General features: G+C 38.1%; 3 pseudogenes; 2 read left to right on the forward strand and 1 right to left on the reverse strand.

Moving 5' to 3' along the window:
* Positions 1 to 1,343, forward strand: part of LOC138858273 (importin-4-like) — a 165,509-nt pseudogene extending 164,166 nt beyond the window's left edge.
* A 286-nt stretch (positions 1,344 to 1,629) lies between these two features.
* Positions 1,630 to 23,123, reverse strand: part of LOC138858299 (importin-4-like) — an 86,257-nt pseudogene continuing 64,763 nt past the window's right edge.
* The window catches only part of LOC138858259 (importin-4-like), a 66,253-nt pseudogene continuing 54,646 nt past the window's right edge, over positions 11,517 to 23,123 (forward strand).

The following is a 23,123-nucleotide window of genomic DNA, read 5'->3' on the forward strand; positions in this document are numbered from 1 at the left end:
GTGTACATAAAGAAAATATATGTACGTATATATAAGTATATACATACATATGCCAAAAGCGAATTTGAGAGTTGAGTGACCGAACATATGTTCGAACACATAAACACACATATATAACATAAAAGAGGAAAAGCGGATAAACATATTAAATGTCCCAAAAAACAAAAACATAAAATGAAAACATACTTAAACACAAAAATAAACGGGCGCGAAACCAAAAAACAAAAAATCGAAACGCGGCGCGAATCCCAAAAATATACATAAAAACCAAAACATTAATAATCAAATACGGGCGCGAGATTAACAACAAAATATATATGCAGCAGCAAAAACACACACAAAAAAAACACACACATCTATTCTCCCCAAAACCCCCTTGAGGCGAGACAAAGAAAGTGTATCGTTTTAATTTTTTTTATTAATTATATATGTATGTTGTAAATCCTGTATACTTTTAACGTTAACGGAAAATTCCAAAAAATTGACATATAAAAAAAATAAAAAATCCGGTGAATATACTTATATACATATGTACTTATATAATATTATATTTACAGATATATGTGTATATATGTATTTTATATTAACAAACTATTGATTGCCTTAACTTATGCGCTTACATTTATATATATTATATATGCACACAACAACCACAAAAGAAAAAATAAAAGTTCAAGTATTTATTTGCAACGAATTTCCGGCAGTACCCCTTAGGCTTAATAAAGCAATTAGCAGAACTGCGTAACAACAATTCAGCTAAAGGCACAATAACAATTAAAGCTAGAATCTACAGTAAAAAGACAAACTACATACATATACATTCAATCGGCAAACAATACGTAAATTGCATTTATCGATAAATCTTATAAATAAACATTCACTTTAAAAGAGGAGGCCATTTTAGCAATTAAGAAATTTGCCGAGTATACCGGAGTCGCTTTCATCCCTTACTTGGCGAAATCTTATCAAAATGTTTATAAGATGATCGATCATCCACAGGAAATCATACGTAAAGTGCCAATTGACGCATTGAAATTGTTAATTGTGGCTCTATACAAACTACAAGATTTGCAAGACGTTTCCAATGCTATTACAATTTGGCTTCCCAAATTGTGTCAAATTGTACATGATGACGAAGAAGTTCCTGTTGTGTTGTCTGCATTTGAAGGTTTGGGTGATCTTTTGAAAACGATCGGTTGAACTTCGTGATGTTGTCTTCTCTTGTATAATGGACGTGCTCCAGGGCAAGGTCGCTTACCAATTTGACGAGGAGCGAATACGATGAGGCTATCGTAGAGGGTGCTGGCAATATACTTGGTTATTTATGGTTTTCAACATTGTAACTGGTATGACTTATTTGGTGCCGTTCACATTGGGTCCCAACACAGCTGAATAAACGCTGCAGAAGTCCATACCGTTAATTGTTAAATTTTTTCAAGCATTTGCTTTGCAGCCTGAGGTCGATCAATTTGTTCATGCTTTTGATACCCACTGCCACATTGTGTTTCCTACTTAGGCATGGCCGCTATAGCCGAAGGATGCTCGGAGGCTACTTGCAACAAATATCTCGAAACCATGCGACGGAACATCTTTCGGTTCGAGCACCCGCCTTCTCTAAATTCACTTCGTTTCTTCAAGCAAGATGATATCGATAATGATAACTCGGATGGGGAGGATAATTATATGGACAACATTGCGGGATACAGTGTTAAAAATGCATATTTAGATGAAAAGATGGAGTACCGTTCATCCCTTACTTTGAGAAATATTATCGTAAAGTGTCAATAGACGTATTAGGCTCGTTTATTGTGACTAGGTATAAGGCCAAAATAGTAAATGTAGATGAATCTAGCTCGCTTTTTTTAGGATCGGTAAAAGAACAGTAGCTGTAGATGAACTTTATCACTTCGCTCATCCATGAATCAGACTCTTTGGCTTCGTGACGCACAAAACCATCAAGAAATTGAGCAATAACCTTACGTACAGACTTTTGTTTCTCCTGCATGAGGGCATTAAGCATACCCTGCTTAATAATTTGCTGTTGGTCAACCGCCACTTTGTTCCATTGACGCAATTTCGCTAAATGCTTCTTAAGTAGTGCAACAGAATATTGACGCACCTGTGGCTTCATTGTCGAGACGGCAATTTCGCAAATAGCTGGGACATTCCCAGAATGCTTGTAAGCCTCCTGCAAATCAGCGGTGGCCTTTTTGATTACATCGTTAGCCGAAGAAAGTAAATTTGTAATAATTTGGATCATTTACTGCATTTTGAATTCCAAAAATTGCTTTCTGTTCCCAAAGACACTTATTCCAGTAGTTTTTCGCTCTTTTCGCTTAAATTACACGCTTACAAATTTCCCAATTATTTGCTTCTCTTGCTTTGCGCCAACTGCTTTATGTTGCTTCATTTTTTTAGACGCACATATAACCGAACTCACACGTGAATACAAAAAAATTTATCGCAATTTCTACTTTTGAATGATAGAATACAAATAGCTAATAAGCAAATTTACTTAAAGCTTTTTCTTGTATATTGCCCAAAAAATTATTCGAATTGTGATCCAAATATGTGACTGATTGCGCCTTGTTTCGTTGTTTTATCCGTTCCGGCTCGAAGGACCATATATAACCAAGTATATTGCCAGCACCCTCTACGATAGTCTCATCATATTCGCTCTATTCAGCGTCTTCGTCTTCATCTCCAGTAAACTCGTCAAATTGGACAAAGAGTACAACAGAAACTTCTTCGTCATGATGCATAATTTGACCCAATTTGGGTATCATAATTGTAATAGCATTGTAAACGCCTTGCAAATCTTGTAGTTTGTATAGAGCCACAATCGCAGATTTCAATGCGTCAATCGACGCTTTACGTATATCTTCCTATGGATGATCGATCATCTTGTAAACATTTTGATAAGATTTCTCCAAGTAAGGCATGAAAGCGACTCTGGTATGTACGGTAAATTTCTTCAATGCTAAAATGACCTCCTCTTTTTCAACACTGTATCCCGCAATGAGGTTCAAATCATCATCCTCCACATCTGAGTTTTCACTCTTATGGCGCTTTTACCGACTGCGCTTATGTTAACCTGTTGCTCTCGCAACCTGTTGCTACAGAGTATAATAGTTTTGTTCACCTAACGGTTGTTGGTATCACCTAAAACTAATCGAGTTAGATATAGGGTTATATATATATAAATAATCAGGATAAAGAGACGAGTTGAAATCCGGGTGACTGTCCGTCCGTCCGTGCAAGCTCTAACTTGAGTTAAAATTGAGATATCTTTATGAAACTTGATAGACATTTTTCTTAGTACCGTAAGACGGTTGATATTGCAGATGGGCGTAATCGGACCACTGTCACGCCCACAAATCGCCAATAATCAAAAACAAATAAATTGCAATAACTAAGCTCCGCAATAAGATACAATAGTGTTATTTGGTAAACAGGATCACAGCCCCTCCCTGCATCTGCAGTTAAATTTTTTTTTTAAGTGGGCGTGGTCCCGCCCCTAATAAGTTTAATGTACATGTCTCCTAAACCACTAAAGCTGTAATAGCCAAATTCACTAAAAGCATATGGTTTTAGAACCATAGGGTGAAATCGGGTGACAAGCCCGGCCACTCTTTATATAACGGTACTGTTAAAAAATACTAAAAGCGCGATAAGCCAAGCACCAAACACGCCAGAGACGTTAAATTTTATCTCTGGGATGGTATGAGATGACTTTATAGGAACCGTAAATGTTCGGTTACATCCGAACTTAGCCCTTCCTTACTTGTTTATTTTGGGGTTGTTGTGTGCTAATTGATTAATAAGGAATATTTAAAATTATTGAATATAAAGATTAGACTGAAGAAAGTGTAGAAGGAAAATTATATAAGTCACATTGATTCACTATTCACCCTAAATGGTTAACTGATGAAAATGCCATTAATTTTCGTAGGGAAGATTGGTTGAGCCCTCCTAATGAACCAATAATTTTGAGCCAATAATTATGAATTCCATAAAGTTGGTTTCTGTAAGATAAGAGATTTACATAAGAGGTAAAATTTTTGATCAATTTATTGAAGCTATTGTATTTGTTCAGGAGAGCCCTTCTATTACATTAGGAAATCAGTAATGGAAGGGTGCTGCACCACTTTTTAATAATAACGATGAGATAATTATTGCATTGGGTTGGCAACTATGAAATTGCGGATTTCACTCATAGATGGCTTCAGTTGAATTTTTAGGTTTGCTGGCGTAGTCCAAATGTAAAACACATTTCGTTATTTGATAGTTGGTAATTCAGCTATCAATCAGTAAAAAAAAGTTCGATCGGTTGCGTAGTTTTCAAACGCGGTTCAAAAGGAACATTTTCGTCATATTTTGCGTTTTTATTTTCGAAAAAGGGAAAAACACACCACAAGTTCCCAAAGAGTTATGTGCTCTTTATGGCGAAGCAACCATAAAAGAACGGCAGTGTCAAAATTGGTTTGCCAAATTTCATTCTGGTGATTTTTCACACAAAGATGAAAAACGCTCTGGTCATCCAGTTGAAGTTGATGACGACCTGATCAAAGCAATAATCGATTCGGATCGTCACAGTATAACACGCGAGGTTACAAAGAAGTTTCAGGTTTCGCGAACTGAAAGAAACGCATTTAACGCAACGCATTAACAGTTGTGATTTGTTAAAGAAACTTAATGAAAATTATCCATTTTTAAAACAAATGATAACTGGCGATGAAAAATGGGTTTCTTACAACAATACCAGCCAAGTCCACACACATCTTTGGTCACTCGGCAAAAATTATTGCAGCTTGGTTAGGATGTTTTGCCACATCCACCATATAGTCCTGACCTTGCACCATCGAATTACTTTTTCTTTCGATCTTAACAAGGCTCCTTGATTGGGAAAAATTTCAATAATGATGATGATGTCAAATCGTACCTGATTTAGTTATTTGCAAATAAAAACCAGAAGTTTTATGAACGTGGGATTATGATGCTGCCTTAAAGATGGAAAAGGTCATTGACAAAATGTTAATTTGTTAATATAATATAGATATATATACATGTATATGTAAATACAAGTATTGTATAAGTACATATGTATATAAGTATAATCACCCCAATTTTTTAATTTTTTATGTATTGGTTTTTTGCAATTTTCCGTTAAAGTTAGGAAAAATATAAGTATATAATACTCAAATTTTTAGTTTTTATATTTTCCTTCAATGTTTCCATACGCGTGTTTTCAACCTTATAAAACGGATTTTCATAGTTTTAACGGTATACAGGTTCTACAAACATACATACATAATTAATAAAAAACTTAAAACGATACACTTACATTGTCTCGCCTCAAGGGGCTTTTCCCTGTTTTTGCTTAACGCCTGCTGTTCCGATGCCTGTAGTGCAGCTCTCTCTCTGTGTTTTTGCTGCTGTATATATTGTGTATTTTGTTGTGAATCTCGCTCCCGTTTTTGATTGTTAATGTCTTTTTTATACTCTCGCAACCTGTTGCTACAGTGTATAATAGTTTTGTTCACCTAACGGTTGTTTGTATCACCTAAAATTAATCGAGTTAGATATAGGGTTATATATATATAAATGATCAGGATGAAGAGACGAGTTGAAATCCGGCTGACTACCTGTCCGTCTGTCCGTCCGTCCGTCCGTGAGACCGTTGGTATTGCAGATGGGCTCAATCGGACCACTGCCACGCCCACAAAACGCCATTATTCAAAAACAAATAAATTGCCATAACTAAGCTCCACAACATGATACAAGACTCTTATTTGCTATACAGGATCACAATAGCGAGGGGCATCTGCAGTTAAAATTTTTTTTTAAAGTGACCGTGGTCCCTCCCCTAATAGGATTAATGTGTATATCTCCGAAACCGCTAATGCTATATTAACAAAATTCACTGAAAGCAAATGTTTTTAGTACCTCTATCTACAGTGTGAAAATGAGTGAATTCGGGTGACAACTCCGCCCACTCCCCATATAACGGTACTGTTGAAAAATACTAAAAGCGCGATAAGCCAAGCACTAAACTCGCCACAGACGTTAAATTTTATCTCTGGGATGGTATGAGATGACTTTATAGGAACCGCGTTCAAAATTAGTCAGTGAGCGTAGCACCACCCAATTTTAGGTGAAAACCCATATATTGGGATCTGCTTAACCGATTTTTATCAAATTCGGTGCATAACGTTCTTTTCATATTTCTATGTTATAGTGCGAAAATGAGCGAAATCGGACTACAACCATGTATATTTCCCATATAATACCATTTTCAATTCCATCTGATTCTTTCACTTTCCAATATGCATATCAAGCAACAATGATTATATCGGGGTAAAACTTTGCGTGAATAATACGTTTAAAGTATGGCACCTTGTGACCAAAAATTGTCTAAATCGAAGCAAAACTCTTCAAGCCCCTAAGTACTAAATATGTGGACCCCAGTGCCTATAATTGACCTTCTACCGAAAATATTCCGTCAATCCACAAAGAAATCTCAAACGAGTATACCATTTGACTTTGCGAGAGTATAAAATGTTCGGTTACATCCGAACTTAGCCCTTCCTTACTTGTTTTTGTATATTTTTGGGTTTCACGGCGAGTTTAGATTTTTTGTTTTTGAGTTTTTTTTTTTTGCACATTTAATATGTTTTGCCGCTTTTCTACTTTTATGTTATATATGTATGTGTATGTGTTCGAACATATCTTCGGTCACTCAACTCACAAATTCACCTTTTGCCTATGTAGGCATGTATGTATATATATATAGGTACATATATTTTCTCTATGTACACATATAACATATATATATATTTATATATCTCTTTATATAACACTGCACTGTTTTTTCCAATAACTGTCACTGCACCTTTTTGGTTTTTTGTTTTCACTGAATGTTCACTTCTTGGCACCGCACCTTTACCACTGCACCTGTTTTGTTTTTTCCAATAAATGCGCCTATGTTTTATTCACTGTTTGTTCATTTTTTGCCACATTATTTTTTATTCATGTTGTTATTTTTTGTTCACGTTATTTAATTATTATTATTTTTTTTTTCTTTAATGTTTAATGACCCATAGTTCCGTTCACTAGGGCTCGAAGGATCATAAATAACCAAGTACGAAATTAATTTTGATTTCACTCACCGCTAGTAAAATCAGTTGATAAAAACGAAGTGATTTTGGGAAAGCGGGTGCTCGAACCGAAAGATGTTCTCTCGTAAGTGAATCGATGCTATAAAGAAGCGTACGGGATCCTTTTGTTGTCCCTTATATATCTATTGATGGCTTTATGGTAGTGTGATCGTGGCGATGTTGTATATGTTGCGTGTTGGCGCATGGTGTAGTGATGTGAAATGTATGGTAAGTAGGTGTGGTGATGTGGATGTGAATTGATGTGGTGAATGAATAATAACCAAGTACAAAATTAATTTTGATTTAACTCACCGCAAGTAAAATCAGTTGATAAAAACGAAGTGAAGTTAGAGAAGGCGGGTGCTCGAATCAAAAGATCTTCCGTCGCTGGTCGTCTGGTTTCAAGATATTAGTTGCAAATAGCCTCCGAGCATCCCTCGGCTATAGCGGCAATGCTTAAGTAGGCAGCACGACGTGGCAGTGGGTCCTGACCCTGCAAGGCGGGCTAAAAAAAGTTGCAATAATTGCGGAATCAATTTCTCTGGTGGCACGCTCAGTGCAAGCAGATCCATTGTTTGAGTAGCCGTTGTCATCGGATTCGAACTGTCTTGACCCAAAAAGTACTCTTCATCATCGTCTTCGTTTTCGGGTTCAGTTGCCATCAAATTGGAAACAACTCGAATAATGAGCTCGATCAACTTTTGTTTGATAATCAATTTTTTCTTAAAGCGCACCAACGAGCCAACGTAAGCCACGGCTTTAATGCGCACAGCGCTATCAAATAGGGCATTACTTGCTGCTTCCTAGCAGGACTTCAACAACATTTTGATGTGATTGTTCAGCAATTTAGCATTCAAATCTGCCATACTCTCGAGAACATCAAAAGTATGAACAAATTGATCGACCTCAGCCTGCAAATGCTTTAAGGGATTTAGCAATTAACGGTATGGACTTCTGCAACGTTTGTTTGGCTGTGTTGTGACCCAATGTGAACGGCACTAAATAAGTCATGCCAGTTACAATGTTGAAAACCATAAATAACCAAGTATACAACTTGGGTATTTAAATTGTAATAGCATTGGAAACGCCTTGCAAATCTTGTTGTTTGTATAGAGCAACAATGAACGTGTTCAATGCGTCAATTGACACTTTACGTATGTCTTTCTGTGGATGACCGACCATCTTGTAAACATTTTGATAAGATTTCTCCAAGTAAGGAATGAAAGCGACTCCGGTATGCTCGCCAAATTCCTTCAATGCTAAAATGGCCTCCTCTTTTTCATCTAAATGAATTTTCAACACGGTATCCCGCAATGTTGTCCAACTCATCATCCTTCCCATCCGATTTTTCAATATTGATATCGTCTTCGTTTTCATCGGAATCCTCTGCTGCCGCTGATACTCCATCATCGGGTTTAAATGCTGGTACAACCTTCTCTGTAGAGAGTATAGAATCAAATATGCATTCAATCACCTTCGGGAAAACGGAGGCCAGCTCCTCATTTACCACCTCAACCAATAAGACAATCAAATTAAAAAGAGCACAACGTACATCGAGATCCTTAGCCTTCTCGAGTAAATTCAAAGCGAACGTCATGGTATCTGTGGCGAACGGCATGAAGCTTTGCTTGCCGAACGTGCGAGCCAAGGCAGCATGAGTGTCGATAGCCTATGGACGCAGACTGATAATACCCTCTTTTTCTGTTGGAGCCAAATATGATCGCAGACGAACCGAATTGTTGGGATTCAGAGCCTCGAATAAAATTTTAATAAGCACCGACAAATATGGCTTCATTTCGTCTTCCAAATTATCACAAAACGTTTCTAGCGCATACAACATACGATCAATGTGTTCGGCTTCAGCGCCGCCCCTTCGAGATTCATTGCAGAGCTGATGCAAAAATTCGCAAAGTATAGGTAGGTTTTGTGATGCGAATTTGGTGATGTCTGATTGTAAATGTTCGGAGAATTGTCCCAGCGCAAAGAAGGCTGCATTACGAACAAGTATTAGGTCGGTGATGCCTACTTTAACAGTATTCATAATAGCCATGCTTAAGTAGGCAGCACGACGTGGTAGTGGGTCCTGATCCATTAAGGCGGGCTCCAAAAGTTGCACGCTCAATGCAAGCAGATCCATTGTTTGAGTAGCCGTTGTCATCGGGTTCGAGTTGTCTTCAGCCAAAAATTATTCTTCATCATCGTCTTCGGGTTCAGTTGCCATCAAATTGAAAACCACTCGAATTATTGGCTCGATCAACTTGTGTTGGATAATCAATTTTTTCTTAAGTCGCACCAACCAGCCAGCATAAGCAGAACTCCAACAACAATTTGATGTGATTGTTCAGCAATTTAGCATTCAAATCTGCCATACTCTCGAGAACATCAAAAGTATGAACAAATTGATCGACCTCAGCCTGCACAGCAAATGCTTGAAGGGATTTAACAATTAACGGTATGGACTTCTGCAACGTTTGTTTGGCTGTGTTGTGACCCAATGTGAACGGCACCAAAGAAGTCATACTGGCTAGTATGTTGAAAATAACAGGTGTAGTTACTTCGGTGGCCACCAGTGCAGCAGTGAACATTTCGCAAATCGATTTCATATGCTGCAAAAATTGATCCGGGGTCGCAGCAGCCAAAATAGCAAATGTAGAACCTAGCTCGCTTTGCTTAAGATCGGCCGAAGAGCAATAGCTGTAGATGAGCGTTAGCACAATTGCGCATTAAGCATACCCTGCTTAATAATTTGCTGTTGCTCAGCCGGTACTTTGTTCCATAGACGCAATTTTGGGCAGCACTTCTTAAGTAGTACAGCAGAATATTGACGCACCTGTTGCTCCGGTGCCGAGACGGCAATTTCACAAAGAGCTGGTACTGTCTCAGGATCGTTATCCGAAGTAAGCAAATTTGTAATAATTTGGATCATTTGCTGCATTTTGGATTCTAAAAATTGATTTCTGTTTTCAAAGACTTTTATTCCATTTTTTTCGCTCTTTTCGCTAAAATTACACGCTTAAAAAGTTGCCAATTATTTGCTTATCTTGCTTTGTGCCAATTGCTTTATGTTCTTTCGTCTTCTACACGCAAATATAACCGAAATCACACGTGAGTACAAAGGAATGTAACACAATTTCTGCTTTTTGCATATAATTATTTGAAAAAAGTTATGTGAATTGCACCAGTATTCTTCGTACTTCTTCACTAGGCAGATGATTTTCAAAAATTAGCTAATAAGAAAATTTACTGACAGCTTTTTCTTGTTTACTTGTATCAGAGAACGTTTATCAGAGAATGTAGATTATTACAGTAGTTGAGCAGAAATTTTAACAGTGGCACGTGAACAGAGCTGAGCACTGAATGTAAATTATGCTCAGAAGTTTGCATTGATATTACAGCCGCATGTTAGCTTATATTTTTTTACATTTATATGCAATCATATTCATAGATATGAAATTCCTTTTCTGAATATCTATGATATCATGAAAAATTTATTACATTTTAATTAAAATATATTACTTCAAAAGAATATTTGCTGTTGCTTTTTAAATATTGCTTATGTTTGATAATATGAAATACTTTCATATAAGTACATATATATGTATATGTATCTGCTATGCTTTACTATATATGTACATACATACATAAGTATATAACATACTAACATAATATTTTAAAAATCTTAATATATTTAAATAGTAATATAAGCAAATCACACCTTTCATGATTTAAAGCATATGTATGTACTTATGTAAGTACAATTAAAATTCAAATCCAGTTATTATCATTTATCAGTAATAACATTTGCGCGCACTGCTCTATATGTACATACATACATATGTGCTTATGACATTGCCACACAAATAATGGATACAAAAACCTACATATTTTTCAATTTTAAAACATTTTTCAATTTTAAAATATTTTTCTACGACAAAATCTGCGTCAATATGTATGCATGCTCATATATTATATAACCATACATATTTACGATGATTTGTAGGCAAAGCTGTTAGAGCGACAAGGGAAACGGTGACAATCGGCGGCCCTTCGTTATTTTTATTCAGCATAAGTCGGATTTTTACCAACAACACAATGTTGTGACGCTTTGTTGTCGCGTCAGTCCTTCGACATAGTGACTTTTTGACAAGAAAACAAAAAACGTGAGCTTCGGCCATTGGTTGTCCGTGGCAACGGAGATTTCGCATCAAACAATGAGTTACATATATATGTGCATGTAGACAAATTAATAATTATAATAGGTACTTTCATATTTGTTTACATGCACACAAATTTCGCGAAAAGAGCGAAAAAAAGTGGAATAAGAGTCTTTGAAAGAGAAATCAATTTTTAGAATCCAAAATGCAGCAAATGATCCAAATTATTACAAATTTGCTTACTTCGGATAATGATCCTGAGACTGTACCAGCTCTTTGTGAAATTGCCGTCTCGGCACCGGAGCAACAGGTGCACCAATATTCTGCTGTACTACTTAAGAAGCACTGACCAAAATTGCGTCAATGGAACAAAGTACCGGTTGAGTAACAGCAAATTGTTAAGCAGGGTATACTTAATGCTCAATTTTTCGGTGTTTTGGTGCGTCACGAAGCCAAAAAGTCTGACTCACGGATGAGCGAAGTGCTAAAGCTCATCTACAGCTATTGCTCTTCGGCCGATCTTAAGCAAAGCGAGCTAGGTTCTACATTTGCTATTTTGGCTGCTGCGACTCCGGATCAATTTTTGCAGCATATGAAATCGATTTGCGAAATTTTCACTGCTGCACTGGTGGCCACCGAAGCAACTACACCTGTTATTTTCAACATACTAGCTAGTATGACTTCTTTGGTGCCGTTCACATTGGGTCACAACACAGCCAAACAAACGTTGCAGAAGTCCATACCGTTAATTGCTAAATCCCTTCAAGCATTTGCAGGCTGAGGTCGATCAATTTGTTCATACTTTTGATGTTCTCGAGAGTATGGCAGATTTGAATGCTAAATTGCTGAACAATCACATCAAATTATTGTTGGAGTTCTGCTTATGCTGGCTGGTTGGTGCGACTTAAGAAAAAATTGATTATCCACCACAAGTTGAGCGAGCCAATAATTCGAGTGGTTTTCAATTTGATGACAACTGAACCCGAACTACTCAAACAATGGATCTGCGTGCATTGAGCGTGCAACTTTTGGAGCCCGCCTTGATGGATCAGGACCCACTACCACGTCGTGCTGCCTACTTAAGCATGGCTATGCTGAATACTGTTAAAGTAGGCATCACCGACCTAATACTTGTTCGTAATGCAGCCTTCTTTGCGCTGGGACAATTCTCCGAACATTTACAATCAGACATCACCAAATTCGCATCACAAAACCTACCTATACTTTGCCAAACACATTGATCGTATGTTGTATGCGCTAGAAACGTTTTGTGATAATTTGGAAGACGAAATGAAGCCATATTTGTCGGTGCTTATTAAAATTTTTTCGAGGCTCTGAATCCCAACAATTCGGTTCGTCTGCGATCATATTTGGCTCCAACAGAAAAAGAGGGTATTATCAGTCTGCGTCCATAGGCTATCGACACTCATGCTGCCTTGGCTCGCACGTTCGGCAAGCAAAGCTTCATGCCGTTCGCCACAGATACCATGACGTTCGCTTTGAATTTACTCGAGAAGGCTAAGGATCTCGATGTACGTTGTGCTCTTTTTAATTTGATTGCCTTATTGGTTGAGGTGGTAAATGAGGAGCTGGCCTCCGTTTTCCCGAAGGTGATTGAATGCATATTTGATTCTATACTCTCTACAGAGAAGGTTGTACCAGCATTTAAAGACGATGATGGAGTATCAGCGGCAGCAGAGGAGGCCGTAGAAAACGAAGACGATATCAATATTGAAAAATCGGATGGGAAGGATGATGAGTTGGACAACATTGCGGGATACAGTGTTGAAAATTCATTTAGATGAAAAAGATGAGGCCATTTTAGCATTGAAGGAATTTGCCAAGCATACCGGAGTCGCTTTCATTCCTTACTTGGAGAAATCTTATCAAAATGTTTACAAGATGGTCGGTCATCCACAGAAAGACATACGTAAAGTGTCAATTGACGCATTGAACTCGTTCATTGTTGCTCTATACAAACAACAAGATTTGCAAGGCGTTTCCAATGCTATTACAATTTAAATACCCAAGTTGGGTCAAATTGTGAATGATGACGAAGAAGTTTCTTTTGTGTTGTCTGCACTTGTAGGTTTGGGTGATCTTTTAAAAGAGTTGAAGCAAATCTCTCTTCCAAAGGTTGAGCTTGAGCGAATACGATGAGGCTATCGTAGAGGGTGCTGGCAATATACTTGGTTATTTATGGTTTTCAACATTGTAACTGGTATGACTTATTTGGTGCCGTTCACATTGGGTCACAACACAGCCGAACAAATGCTGCAGAAGTCCATACCGTTAATTGTTAAATTTGAGGTCGATCAATTTGTTCATGCTTTTGAAATTTTCAAGAGTATGGCAGATTTGAATGCTTAATTGCTGAACAATCACATCAAAATGTTGTTGAAGTTCTGCTTGGAAACAGCAAGTAATGCCCTATTTGATAGCGCTGTGCGCATTAAAGCCGTGGCTTACGTTGGCTCGTTGGTGCGCTTTAAGAAAAAATTGATTATCAAACAAAAGTGGATCGAGCTCATTATTCGAGTTGTTTTCAATTAGATGGCAACTGAACCCGAAAACGAAGACGACGATGAAGAGTACTTTTTGGGTCAAGACAGCTCGAATCCGATGACAACGGCTACTCAAACAATGGATCTGCTTGCACTGAGCGTGCCACCAGAGAAATTAATTCCGCCATTATTGCAACTTTTTTAGCCTGCCTTGCAGGGTCAGGACCCACTGCGACGTCGTGCTGCCTACTTAAGCATTGCCGCTATAGCCGAAGGATGCTCGGAGGCTATTTGCAACTAATATCTTTAAACCAGGCGACCAGCGATGGAAGATCTTTCGATTCGAGCACCCGCCTTCTCTAAATTCACTTCGTTTTTATCAACTGATTTTACTTGCGGTGAGTTAAATCAAAATTAATTTTGTACTTGGCTATTATTCATTCACCACATCAATTCACATCCACCTCACCACTCCTACTTACCATATATTTCACATCACTACACAATGCACCAACACGCAACACATACAACATCACCACGATAAGACTACAATAAAGCCATCAATAGATATATAAGGGACTACAAAAGGATCCCGTACGCTTCTTTTTAGCATCGATTCGCTTACGAGAGAACATCTTTCGGTTCGAGCACCCGCTTTCCCAAAATCACTTCCTTTTTAACACGCTTATATTAGTTTCACTTGTATGTCTGTTTGTAACTAAACTAAACTCGATTACAAAGTATGCGCAAAATGTTTGCATACTTTTAGGCATATTTTGACATCTCAATCGGAACAAATCAACTGAACAGACAGAACAAAAATTATGATATTTAGGATAAAATTTTTTAATGGCAGATCAAAATATGGAATTTAATGGGTAAACTATGCCCCAGAGCACAAAGTCGAACTACACGGCTTCTGTATGCGTACGCACACAAAGCGAGATTGCGACCACAAGCCACTTACTAGTAGCAAAAACAAAAGTAGGGCCTTTAAAAGTAATAAGTCTATTACGACTTGAACTGTGTAGCGTTACTACTAGCCAAACTAGTATCTATGGTGCGAATGCATTTAAACATGGCTGACTAATTCCGCAATTTTCCCACCACCGATTTTATCGTATACAAGGTTAACACGGCTTTAATATAATATTATTGTTATAAATATATAATTATAAATAATTATGAAATTTATCGTGTTTATGTAGGTAACGCATATGTCCGAAAAGAATCAGCATTACAAGATCTGAAAGGTGCAGCTTGCCGTATTTTATCACACGGGTTGACCAATCGAAAAGAACAAAATGATATGGCGATCAGGCCCGTAGACAAAAACGAATGCGTTTTGTGTGTGGTGCGTCGTATGTGGCGAGGACCTGTGAGTGTTTTCTAGGGTGCGCCATTATTTTCCCGGGTATAGTGGAGTGTACATGTAGAGGAAGGTTTAACCTATTTAACCATTCTGGACCCCTTGGCGAATATTTTCCCTAGTTTTACACATGTTTACTGAAACGGTATATGTATTAATTTCGGCATACTGCTTCTGAAGTAGCCGATCGCGCAGTGGGTCAGATGGTGATGGAGTAATGTTATATCCATATTGACCTGTAGTGTATAAAACGGCTTTGATTTTTAAAATATAATTTGTATGCATTTTGATGCGCATTTAAGTGCTTTAAGGTAGGCAATTTTATTGTGCGGGTTTATGAAGTTTCGTATTTATTGTATTCTGCGGTTGTTTCTTGTAGAAGTTTTTTATTTGTATCGTTTATTTAAAATTTCTTTACCGTCGGCTTATTAAGGTTAACGACTCCACGGCTGACTCAGATATGGCCAGAATGGATGCTCTTTTGAAACCTTTGAAGAGGGATCTTGTGAGAGTACAGTGATTAGCCGTGAATTGAAAATGGCATTTTTTTTAGTTGGTAATGTGGTAAATTCGATATATTTATGTTTGAGATATTCTTTTTTAAGGATGTTTTGGTTGAATTATATATATTTATGTTTTTAACACTGGAGTAGTCAGAAGAAGCTCTGACTTGGTTTTTGTGCCAATTTGTAGAATGTTGGAAAATTGTGGCTTTGATGGTAATCGTACGACGTACCGGCCATTATTTTATCGAGTAGTTGTGGCTTTGTAGAAGTCCCCACAATACTAATCTTCTGAGGTTGTACTTGATAGGAGGGAGCGTTTTTCTAACTCCCGAAATTTCCTTAATTGTGAACTAAGGGATTCTTTTGAACTCTCGTCAATTTAAGTTGTTGATGTGGAAACTGGTTCTGTAACCAGTCCACTTACAATCCAACCGAATATAGTATTTTGTGCCACAAGTGGGTTTGAAATTTTCTCAATACCTTCAAATATTATCTGTGGTATGAGTTCGCGGCCTAATAACTTTAGGTGTGAAACCTTTTGCCAATGCTTGCTATTTATTGATTTTAAAACTTGTTAGTTTTGTTGACAGTTGTAGCCTGTTTTGTGCCCTAAACGCTATAAATGATCGTTGTGACCCTTGGTCTATTAAGGCCCTAAGCTTAAACAGTTCTCCTCGGTGTACGATGGAGACAACTGCTGTGGGTAGAAAAATAGTACTCTACTTTGATTTTCGCTGTGTAGTGTTTGGGTTTTTAATGCCTTTGAGCAGCATGGTACTTCTTGGCAATTTTCGCAATATTGATTATCGGGATTTGCTTTTTCAATTAAACCCTTTTCTTATAAGCGATACTTTGGGGTGAGCTGGGATATGTGCTGTAATGAAGCATTGAGTGGTGTTTGTTACAATAGAAGCAATTAAATTTGCTTACAAAATTATTTCGTTCGTTAACTTTTAAGTGTTTGAACTTCTCGCACGATTGTAATTTATACCCTCTTATGTATAGTTCGCGTGACGTATGTTTTTTATGTTCGGTTGAGAACGATTGTGTTTTATATAAGCTTCTGTTTATATTGTTGTTGTATCTACTTGGGGTCTGTTGAAGATTCTATTGTGGTCATTTTGATAGGTTTAGGTTTTAATAATTTTTGTGTCTACCCTTTCAGCGATTTCGTACTGGGTAGTTAGAAAGGCTCCCATAAAAGTAACGATTTTTCTGGTAATGCATATGTTTACCATTATAGGGTCCCTGCTATCTGTGAGAATATTCAGTCTATTAGTGTCTTTCGTTTTCATATCTAGATTTTAGAGCTTCCGAAGCAAAATTTAAGTTGTCGTCATTTAGTGCGAACTGTTTTACTATTGTGCCTGCTTGACCTTTAGTTTTGTATCGAAGGTGATAAAATTTTTGTGCAAGTGATAATTTTGGATGGTTGATGTATACGGCTGTAAACATGTCCCGGAAGGACGGCCGTTTTTCATAACCTCTGTAAAATGTTTCTATGTCACATGCGGGCACCTCGAGTTGGATGCCTGAACTTGCCTCGTGATTCTGTATTTGTGGCAGCTCTACTTTCGGATGTGGGGTAGGTACAATTGCATATACTTATTAGCTTTAATTGATCAGAAATCATAGATTTTCTTTCTTTGTACTGGTTTAAGCAGTTTTCGTATATTGCGTAAGCCGATGATTTAAAATTGTGTGGTAGGTCCAAACTGTCATATCTACATATAAATGATAATTAATACAGAATACTCTTTTACGTTTATAAGAGTTGTTTTTTGGACTAGATAAGTAATTACTTGCGAAATAAATGTTTTAATTTGTATTTTATCGTGAATATTTTGTTGTGAGAGTCATTTTCATTTTCTTAATTAAGTTATTAAGAATCGCACTTTTAATTTAACAATACTTATTATGTCCTTATGTTGATGTATTTAGGTACACCCTAATACACGGACTTGGGAATATATATATATATTTATGTGCTCATGAAATTGAGAGCTCGTTGAAGAGATCAAAACATTTTGTACACAAGTATTCACGGATTGTTTGTGCGTATGTATGTTTATTTTCTAATGCAATTGAGAGCTCGTTGAAGAGATCAATGTGCTTTTTATTGTTTTTTTTTATACGCAATACTGTTTATTTGTTACAAGGGGTATTGCGGGATATATGCCAATGTGGAATTTGAAAAGATGTACATATACATATGCACTTATGTTATTGTATTTTTTTTTTCTTATTGAGAGTTTTTTTTTTTGTTTGCGTTTTAATAAACAATACAAATAAGAAAATTTTATATAATATTTAATATATTTTTATAACAATGTTGATTTATTTATATGAAAATCACTTTTAAGTGAATATTAAATTAAAATGTTAATTAAAATTGTATATAAGAGTTTACTATTACCCAGCGGAGGGTAGACAGGCAGATTCTAGGCCGTATGATTATATACTTGAACATATAATATGCGTACAGATGTTCGCATTACGAAGAGAGCGCGAAACCAAACTTGCAGGTACTTGTGCAATTATGTTTATATGCTATTATACTTATGTTAAAGTAAGTATAGATATAATAGGTAAGCATATATGTATTTTTTGTTTGTTTTTCCCCTCTTTGTTTTTCCTTTCATATTTTATAATTCTTTTGCTTACGTATTTTATGCAATCCTGCTTGTTGCTTTTTGTTTGTTTTTATTTTAACCTAAGGTGTATTGCTGGAGAAATGTGCAAGTATATACTTGAATTTGTTTGTTGTGTTTGTTAATAGGTGCGTTGGAATACATAAAGGTAAGCGTGTAGTTAGGCAATAACTTAATATTAATTTGTGTTCTTTTGTTTTAATATATAAGTATCTATTAGGAAATATATGTTATACCGACTGTAGTCAGTTTTTCCCTCCAAAAAACACTGCAAGACTGAGACAGTTTGGTAACCGTTTTTTTGGTAAACGTATTTGTTATAACCGGTTCTATATATGTATATAAAACTGTAATTTTTACATACATATATGCATGATAAACTAAAAGAATAGCAAAACGATACGACTCACTTTATACTCCCTCAGGGGTTTTCTGAGGGGATAATATATATGTATTGTATGTCCGTGTGTGTATTCCATTTTTGTTAATTCCTTCTCCGCTTCCAGTTGTGCCTGGTTTTAGTGAGTGTTGTTTTTGTTTATTGTTGTTTGTTTCGCGCCCATTTAAATTACTTTTATTTATGTTTTTGTATTTAGGTACTTTAGTATTTCGAGCTCGTTTGTGTTTCTGGCAGATTGTATTTAGCGCCCGATTTGTGAGTTTTTAATTTTTTTTAAATGTTTTGCAAATTTTGCACTGTGTATTTACATATGTAAATGTGTTTCTTTATTTGTGTTTTAACAATTGAACTTATTGCCATCTCTGTTTTTGTTTTTTTGGTATTATTGCATATGAGTTTTCTGTATATACATATGTGTGAAGATATGTACTTTTATGTATACATATACTTGTACATATATATTGTCACTGCACTTCTCTGCTTTGTCAACACACTTTTGTTCTGTAGTTTTGTTTTTTTTTTTTTGTTTGCGTTACTACATTTTTTTTTATTTTAGCTAGTTACCGCACTTTGCATATTTTCGATATGTATTTTTTCCAATAGTGCCTTTCTGTGATGCTCGAAGGACCATGACTAATTCCCCAATTCGTTGAGAGCACACACCACCAATGATAAAACATTTCACCACTTCACTTATAATCGCGTGGATAATTTAAATAAAAATGCGATATATACAAGGTTGACACGGCTTTAATATTATTGTTATAAATATATTATTATTAATTATTATGAAATTTATCCTATTTATGTTGATAAATCATATGTCCGAAATGAAACAGCATTACGAGTTCTGAAAGGTGCAGCCTGTCGTAGTTTTATCGCACGGGTTGACCAACCGAAGAGAACAAAATGATGTGGCGATTAGCTCGTAGACGAAAACCCGTGAGTCTTCTCAGATGTGATGCGTCGCGTTAGGGTGCGACACTATTTTACCGAGTAGAGTGGTGTATGAAGGGAGGTTTTACCCATTTAACCAATGGCGAAATACAAACTATATCTGTGGTCCGATTCGGAAATTGTACTAGCCTGGCTGGAAGACGTATATTTCCAATCGAATGTCTCAAATACTTGACCTAGTAGGATCAGCCACTTGGCGACACGTAGCCAGTGCTGACAATCCAGCTGATCTAGAAACAAGAGGGTACAAAGCCCTGCACCTTGCCACCACCAACCTCTGGTGTAACGGCCCTCGTTTGTTGATAGGATCTCCCGATTATTGGTCACAACTGCCCATGCGTAAAATAAATGCCCCAGAGAGTTAACAAACCGATTCTTTTCTCACAACATTGCAGGATAATGACATCCTCGAGCGAAAAGCAAATACTCAAGTGCATTACCTCAGCAGCGATATATCACTATTGAGAGAATCAAAACCTTTGATTAGAGATTGGTTCTAAACCCATTCCTCGACACGAAAGGTCTAGTTCATGTGAATGGTCGGCTTGCCAATTCAAGCGTAACGATTATTACGCCTTGGAGCGAACGCCATCCCATAATTGTACCAGAGAAGTATCGACCTACGCATCAGTTATATCCACATATTAATGCTTGTTGCTGAGCATCGCCTCATGCAACATATGGTCCGCCAGGAATTTTATATTCCCTGACTTAAGCCCCAAATAAAGAAGTGCATTTCTTGTGCAAGCTTGTCGTAGTTCTGCACCACGCATAAGCAAAAGATGCGAACACAGATTTTGGCATCACTTCCCCGGAATGCTCCACTTTGGTCTGCCTTCTGCATTACAGGTGTCAATTTTGTTGGGCCGTTTCAAATAAAGGCGTCCAAGTTAAGGTCTCCCACTCTCATATAAAGCTGTGTGGCTGTCTTTATCTGTATATAATTCTTTCCAAAGTTTTCAAAGAAAAACACTCACAACGATTCGCTTTTAATACAATTGTAATTTTATTTTGTAATTGAAAGTACGGGTTTTATACACTCCCTAAATACCACAATCACTTGCGACGCAGCGCAGAGAAGAGGAAAAAAAATGTATATAAATGCCTTTGATAGCAATTTAACTGGTTCGGATCAGATCCGCTGATGTGACGAATCCACGGATGACGGTGCTTTCGCTGCGAGTTCAAAACGAAGAAGAGCCAAGCCGATTCTCGTGTCCGTGGTTTTGTTGATGGTTGGTGGGGTGATCGCCCGGTGTGTTGTGTATCCTGGGTGGTAGGGTCGTTGTGTGAGGTGTATGTTGCGTGAGGTGAGGTGGTGAATGTTGCGAGAGGTGATGTGGTGAATGTTGCGTGTCAGTGATGTGTGAGGTGTGTTGGTGTAAGTTTTCGGGACGACGTAGGCTCATTTAGCCATCCCGGCCCCCCTAGGCGAATATTAGCCTAGCAGACGCTGAAGTTGTCGCAGCGTGTATACGACGCTGCTCAGCCCAGTGGCACGGCGGGGTGGTAGCCGAAGCAGGCTACGGCGCGTAATTGCTTCGTTGCGTGGGCGCCAGGAACGCGGCTCCGGAGGGGGGGCCAAACGGCGAGGTCGTGCTGATGTGTGTCCGGGGAGTCGCCTGACTACGCCGCGGCGGTGGGATTCAGTTAGTCGACCACTGTCGCGCCTCGCGGTGCGGTGAAGGAGTGTGTGATGTTGCTCACCGCACATCTGACAATGGCCCCTTGACTCACATGCGGTTGTTGCATGGGTGTGCGCCAGACAATTCAGGCAGTGGCCATGTGCCTGGGCGATTTGCTGTCGTTGGACTGGTGGCATACCTTTAAATATGCCGCAATGTTGCAAGCGGTGTGAGCGACGACATAGCGGGCATCGGAGGCGATGCTGCTCCGCAGACAGCGAGGATGACGGGGTTAGTGGCCGCGTGCCACTACGAGGAGCGATTGGAGGGGCTGTGGTAGCCGTTGTTCGGGGTGCAGGATTTGCCCCAGGGCGTGGCACAGTAACGGGCGAACGTATTGCTGGCGTTGGTGTTGGTGCATTTCCGTCCATAATGATCTATATGCGAAAAAGTTATTTAGATTATAAGTTTGTCGCATGATTGAGTTGGAAATTTGGGTCACGTTAAGTGGCATAAATGGGTCGTTTGGTCGATCGACCTTTTACAGGATTTAGGTTTTTCTTTGATTTATTAATTTTAGCGGTTTTTGGTTCTTATCGGGTTATTATTTACGTTTGTTCGGTATTATCGGCGGTGGGTAAAAAGCATAGCTTTACGAGCGGTCTCGTTAGTGTTCCGGTTTGCGTACGGAGATCGACCACTCGGATGTGACCATCGGAACCATGGTGAAGGTTTTCTATGCGGCCAAGCCGCCATTCAGTAGGGGGGAGACAATCATCGTGTACTAGTACGCAATCTCCAAGCTTCGGCGCCTTTTCTGGAGCTTTCCAGCGGTACCTCTTGTGGAGGTCCTTTAGATAATCTTCTTTCCAGCGGCGACTAAAATAGTGATGGAGAATTTTGATTCTTTCCCATCGGTTTAATAAGGATAGCGACTCCACGTCTGGCTCAGGTATGGCCAGAATGGGTGCTCCTTTGAGAAAATGCCCAGGAGTTAGGGCGGTGAAATCGGAGGGATCTTGCGAGAGGGTTGTGATTGGCCGTGAATTGAGTACGGCTTCAATTCGAATTAATAAGGTCGAGAATTCTTCATAATTATACTTGTAGTTTCCAGCTACTTTTTTGAAATGGGATTTAAAGCTTTTCACAGCTGATTCCCATAAACCACCCATATGAGGAGCGCTTGGGGGGATGAACTGCCAATTAATGCCTTGGGGTGCGTACTTCTGTACAATCTCAGGTGAGACTTGTTGGATAAAGTCCACAAACTGTTTCTCAGTGGCTCTTTTGGCTCCAATAAACGTTTTGCCGTTGTCACTCATAATTTTTGAAGGAAAACCACGCCGTCCGACGAAGCGAGCGAATGCCGCGAGAAAAGCCTCTGTCGTCAGATTTGTACATAGCTCAAGGTGAAGCCTTTTATTAAAGTGGGAGATCTTAACATTGAAGCCTTTATCTGGAAAGGCCCAGCAAAATCGACACTTGTTGTTGTGAAGGGCAGAGCAAAGTTGCAGCGTTCAGGTGGAAGTGCTGCCATTATCTGCGTTCGCATTTTTTGCTTGTACGTTGTGCAAACTTTGCACATGTAAATGCACTTCTTTATTTGAGGCTTAAGACGGGGAATATAAAACTCTTGGCGGACTATTTTATTTCTCGGCTGAAGTAGCGCGTTTGCGTAGATGCGATAAGAGCGCCTTTTGCTTATTGTAAGTGTAGGTGCGTTAATTTATCGCATTGGGGGTATATTGGAGGTGTTCCGTTAACTTTAGTTTTGAGCTGCTCTATAAATTTGATCATGTA

The sequence above is a fragment of the Bactrocera oleae genome, chromosome Y (assembly GCF_042242935.1).
Source record: "Bactrocera oleae isolate idBacOlea1 chromosome Y, idBacOlea1, whole genome shotgun sequence".
Lineage (NCBI taxonomy): Eukaryota > Metazoa > Arthropoda > Insecta > Diptera > Tephritidae > Bactrocera > Bactrocera oleae.